This window comes from Silene latifolia, chromosome 10 (assembly GCF_048544455.1).
Source record: "Silene latifolia isolate original U9 population chromosome 10, ASM4854445v1, whole genome shotgun sequence".
Classification (NCBI taxonomy): Eukaryota; Viridiplantae; Streptophyta; class Magnoliopsida; order Caryophyllales; family Caryophyllaceae; genus Silene; species Silene latifolia.
Window position 1 is genome coordinate 134146712 of NC_133535.1, and position 6189 is coordinate 134152900.

The window sequence follows — 6189 nt, forward strand, 5'->3', positions numbered from 1 at the left end:
CCCCCTGGCAGATACTTGGACATTGACTATTTCGTCTCTTTCGTCCTTTGAGACGAGCTTTTGCGCTTCCCCCCGGTCCGAGACATACATCAATGTCAGGGCCCGGATGGACATCACTGCGTCGGCCTCGCTCAAAGTGACTCGGCCTATGAGAACATTGTAGGCAGACGAACCATCAATGACCACGAACTCAGATAAAACATTCTTGGCTGCATCGGCTTGGCCAAACATCACCGCAGTTTGATTGACCCCAGGGGTACCAGGCCGGCCCCGGAGAAGCTGTATAGCGGGTTGGTGCAGGGGCTCAGGTCTTCAATCTTCAGACCGAGATTGAGAAAGCACTCCCTGAACATGATGTTTATGTAGGCGCCTGTGTCAATCAGGCACCTTTTGACCAAGTGGTTGGCTATGTCTAGGTGGACTACGAACGGGTCGCTGTGCGGAGCGACGACTCCCTCGTAGTCCTTCTTCCCAATGGTTATATCGGGGATTGTGGAAGCGGGGATCGTTGTTTTGGGCACAAAGTTGATGGCTTGGTATAACTCATTCAGGTGCCGTTTGTGCCCATTAGCTGACCCACCGTTCTCGTTCCCCCCGATAACAACCTGGATCACTCCCATTCGCTGGGATACTGATTTTCTATTCGCCCCGTCGGAGCTTGTTTCTGGGCCTCCAGCTACATACTTGCTGAGGGCCCCCTTTCGGATCAGCTCCTTGATGGCGTTCTTCAGATGCCGACAGTTGTCGGTCTTATGGCCGGCATGGCCATGGTAGTCGCAAAATCGGCTCATGTCGCCGTCCCCCTCGCCTTGGGGGCCTTGCCCATTTCTCGCCTTTCATTCTTGCTTAGGGCAAAGACCTCGGCGGTGATTTGACCAGGGGGTGAGACTGGCTGTACCGCTTCGGGTGTATGGTCCCGAACTCCCCGCGCCCGCCGAGTTCTCGCTTCTGTTAAATCTCTCGGGCCGTGACCGGTTCAGGTCACGACGACCTTCATCAACATTCTCCCGGCGGCTCTTCCTCTTTGGGTGCCCAGATTCGCTGTGGCCTACCCAGGTCTTGTGATAGTCCTCCACCTTCACAGCTCGGTCGGCCATCTTTCTGGCGGTGTCTAGGTTGAGGTCTTCGCATTTGATCAGCTCATTTTTGAACTCGCCTTTCGGGAGGCCTTTCATCAGTGCGAAGGCCGCCAGTTTGGTGTTCAGCTCTCGGATCTGCTGAACCTTTGCGTCGAATCTCTTCACGTAGCTTCGTAGAGACTCGTCCTCTCCCTGTCGGATAGTGAGGAGATCCGATGTCTCCACGGCCCTTCTCTTGTTGCAGGCGTACTGGGCTATGAAGTTATCCCTTAGGTAGGCGTAGCAGTATACCGAACCATTAGGTAGCCCCTTGTACCAACTCTGGGCCATCCCATGCAGGGTCGTTGGGAAGACTCGGCACCACACCTCGTCGGGTTGCTCCCACACCGACATGTACGACTCGAAAGCCTCAGCATGGTCGGTTGGGTCGCTATCCCCTTTGTATGATAGGGGCGGCAGCTTCAGCTTGGTCGGCACCGGGACTTCGAGGACATAGGCACTGAGGGGCTGGTTGACCACGTGTCGAATGACACGCGGCGATCGGCTCCTCGCAACCTTAGTCCGGCTTCTCTCCCCGTGGCGGGAAGGGCTTCTTGTTGTCCGACTTTGGAGAGTCGGACTTCTTTCTTCATTTCTTCGGGGGTGGCCTCGTTGTTGCCGCGGCGACGCTGTCCTCCCGCGAGTGGGGGATGGACTTTGGTCTGCCACTGGCACCACGGGCTCCGCCGACGTCCTTGCATGCCCAGCTCCTTGTATTACTTCGGTCAAGTTGTTCGGAGTCACTTTGTGGGCCCTGGTCACCTGTGGAGGCGCTGCCGCCCCTGTCGCCGTGACAGGAGTAATTAGCGTACCACCCATCAGGTCCAGGAATAGCTTCAATTTGGCCGCATCGACCACATGTCCCATGACAGTGACTTGGCCGGTCGGCATCGGTGTTTCTGGCTCTCTTGGCATCCCGTACTTCACCGGCTCAATGGCTCGGCCGGTGGGGGACTGCCCGATCTCAAAATTAGGGAACGCGTCATCCTGGTAGAATGCGGTTTCGTCACTCACAATTACTTCTTGTTGTTTTGACATCTTCTTAGCTCTTTGAATGGTTTTTGGTTTTTTTTTTTGTAAGGTAGGTAACCAGCTTTTAGTATGGCTCCCCACAGACGGCGCCAATTGTTCCGGGTGTGATTCCGGAGCAGGATTATGACCACGTAAGCTTGATGAATGACGTCGTTGCTTGACTCTTCCTTTCGGTCTCTCCTGTAAAGATGAACAAACCGAGGGCTCGGCTTGGTACCAAGCGTACTCACTCCGACGCTCAAGTCAGTAAACTTAAAGAGATTAAGTTGTGTGTTACTTGGCAAAGTATATTGTAGAGAGATAATGGAGTTTATACCAGATTAATAGCGAGTTTTAGGATGAATTGTGGATCGATTTCTCAATGAGGATTGAGGAGTATTTATAGACTTTCACCTTTTGTCACGTAGTGGCCAAGTGGCTAGCAGGTGGAAAGACTGTTCTACCCTCGGCCGAGGGACCTATAGCAGGCCGGCTGGCCTGGTTGGCTCCATGCCGAGGGGACTGGATGTGAGTATGCGGATATGCCTCCCGGCTGGCTAGTTGCCCAGCCGAGACCCAAGTGACAGGCCGACAGGCTGCGTCGGTTAGGCTGTCTAATACGTTGACTTGCTGTGGATATCTTTGACCTTGCTCAATATGTTGACTCGGTCAGCGGGTGCAGAATATGCCCCATCAGGTATGATAAGGCTGAACAAGGGCAAGTTTGTAGGCTAAAAAGATCTTTATATGGCTTAAAACAAGCCTCAAGACAATGGAATATTGAGCTTATAAATTTTTTGCAAAAGCAAGGTTTTCAGCAATCCAAGCATGATTATTCATTATTTACACGTTTAAATCCAGCAACTAACAAGTTCACAGTTGCATTGGTTTACGTTGATGATGTTCTCCTTACATGAGAGTCTATACAAGAGATTGAACAACTAAAGAAAGATTTACATATTGCCTTTACTATCAAAGACCTTGGACAAATGCGATACTTTCTTGGGTTAGAAATTGCAAGAAATAATACAGGTTTATTAATTAACCAGAGGAAATTTACATTGGATATTATCAAAGATATGAAAATGGATGACTGTGTTCCTGCTGATTTTCCAATGTCTATAGGCCTGGGTTTGTCTATTGATTCTGGTGAGCTGCTGGACAATCCTGAACAATACAGACGACTGGTTGGCAGGTTATTATACTTGAATATGACACGGCCAGATATCTCTTATTCTACTCAACATCTGAGTCAATTTCCGCAGTAACCTCGTGTGCCTCATATGCAAGCTGCTATGCATGTTGTAAGATATCTGAAAGGTACTGTGAACACGGGTCTGTTTTATCCTGCTGGTACTCCATTATTTGTTAATGCATATAGTGATTCAGATTAGGCAAAGTGTGCTTTTTCTGCCAAATCCTTGAGTGGGTATTGCATCTTCTTAGGGGATTCTTTAGTTTCCTGGAAGACAAAAAAGCAAAAGACAGTTAGTAAGAGTTCTGCCGAAGCCGAGTATAGAAGTATGTCCTTTACTACTTCTGAGATGGTTTGGGTTAGCAATCTGTTAGCTGATTTGCAGGTCATTGTTCCCACTCTTATCCCTCTTTTTTTTGTGATAATCAGGCTGCACAACATATAGCACATAACTCAGTATTTCATGAGCGAACCAAGCACTTGGAAGTTGCTTGTCATTATGTTCGTGACAAATTATAGCAAGGTTTCTTGGATACTCGACATATTAGATCTGGTTTGCAGCTTGCCGATATTATGACTAAGCCATTAGGGTCTCAACAGCATAATTTTCTTGTTGCCAAGCTAGGCCTCAGAGGAAACAAGATGAGTCTAGCTTGAAGGGGGGATGTGAATTATATGACAGTCAACATAAGCATTGACTAAATATCAATTAGTTAGTTAGAACTACAATATGTTAGTTACACTATATATACAACTACTTGTAACAGAATTACTCACTTTTCATGAATACAAATTATCTCTCTTAAAACATTCTTTCTCTCTCTATAACAAACTATTATATTGAAGCTTACTCACACATCAACAATGGAGGATTACACAGTTTCACAATACTGTATATGATAACATATTGTGAAAACAGGGAATGCAGGTTGGAACATACCAGTGACGACAGCAGGTTTGAGACGACGTTGCTCTAGCTGGTCGAATGGAAGAAAATCAGATCTGTGCTTGGGAATCAAGGAATCCACCTCCTTCATGTTCTTGATGTAAGTGCGGTACAAAAACTTCAGCATTATTTTACTATCGCTTACGACACGATAGGGAGACTTATTTGGCAGAAGAGCAAAATTATTCACTACATAGACAACTCCTTCTATAAGGTCTGGAACAAAGGTGTCCGCGAGTTCACTTTCTATAGTCGCATGTACATACGATCCCTGTTAAAAAATTAAGAAAGTAGTATTAGTGTATACAGACTGCAATGATAGAGAAAAAAAAGTATATAAAGTTAGTAAGTATAGTAAACAAACTACTTGATTATACCTCTTCGTCTATAAGGACCATGTCAACGAAAATAAGGGCGTCGTTGTCTAGATGGTTTCGTACTTCCCAAAGGCGAGAAACCCGTACTTTGATTTTACCCTTTTTCTTAGTTTCATTCATTTCATTGATAGTTACAAAAGAGTTAGATTTAGAACCTGCCATTGTTACGATAAGTAGAGATATGTAGGTTGAGAATTTTGTGGGATTTCCTGTTTTGAATGTCTATATTTATACAAATAAATTGTGTAGCTAACCTATTGTATGTATGATTGTGCAAGCTTTATCAGATTGTGCAAAGTTTATCAGATTGAGCAAAGGTTATCAACTTATAGAATTGGTGGTCTGACAGGATATGTATGTTGGAGTGTTAAGGAGATTGGCAGGCTATGTATTGTTGAAGGATTAGAAGACAGATATAGTATATTGTTTATTGGTGTATATTGGGGTGAAGTTTTATCATTAACTTTTGGCTGGCTATTTTGTACGTATATGACTTTTTTATATGTATAAGATTTGTCAAATCTTTTATCTTTCCAGTTTAGAAGACAGATATAGCATATTGTTTATTGGTGTATATTGGGGTGAAGTTTTATCATTAACTTTTGGCAGGCTATTTTGTACGTATATAACTTTTTTAAATGTATAAGATTTGTCAAATTTTTTATCTTTTCAGTTATTCCATTAGCTAAAACAACTAATTTAGCTAAAACAACTAATTTATCTTAAGTGTTTTTTTTAAAATTTGGGATCTTTAATATTGCGTAAAGTGCTACTTTTAATGTGTGAGCTTGTGAGCCGTTCACTAAGCTTGGACTCTTTGTAATCACTCGAAAACTTCCTGTTTTAATTATATAGAATGATAAGTCACAAGGAGATTTGATATTTTATCTTTTCAGTTATTCCATTAGCTAAAACAACTAATTTAGCTAAAACAACTAATTTATCTTAAGTGTTTTTTAAAATTTGGGATCTTTAATATTGCGTAAAGTGCTACTTTTAATGTGTGAGCTTGTGAGTCGTTCACTAAGCTTGGACTCTTTGTAATCACTCGAAAACTTCCTGTTTTAATTATATAGAATGATACTTGTCTTTACATCTTTCACTCAATATTAATTTTACTCCCTTCATTGCGGTTAGAGTTGGCAAGTCTGACCCAACTTGAGTGATTCGACCCAAAATTCGTACAAATCCGACCTGTCAATACCCGAGAAAATTGCAAACCAAAACCAATCCGACGACGACCCGTAACCCGACATGACATGATAATCAGTGACCCGAACCCAACCCAACCGACTCGAAATGAACTCGACTCAGTATTGACCCGATTAAATTGATGACCTGATAATTATTAAACTTAATATTGATCAAAATGAAAGCGATTTAGTGTATAATTTGATATAATTAACTTAACAATGTGTTGGAGTAAACTAAGCAGTAACAATGTAAAACAAGGAAAGCAGAAGAAATATAACCCGATTCGTAGTGCCGTGGTAGAACCCACTGCCTTGAAAACTATTTCTCCGATACGACCGTGGTGGCGAT

The 6189-nt window shown here is 43.9% G+C and overlaps 1 long non-coding RNA gene across 1 annotated transcript in view; it reads left to right on the forward strand.

Moving 5' to 3' along the window:
* Positions 1–5252, forward strand: part of LOC141609202 (uncharacterized) — a 30410-nt gene extending 25158 nt beyond the window's left edge. The window contains exons 2-3 of the long non-coding RNA XR_012527286.1: positions 4253–4370; positions 4935–5252. This is a non-coding gene — a long non-coding RNA (uncharacterized LOC141609202). The remainder of the gene's footprint in view (positions 1–4252; positions 4371–4934) is intronic.
* The last annotated feature ends 937 nt before the right edge of the window (positions 5253–6189 follow it).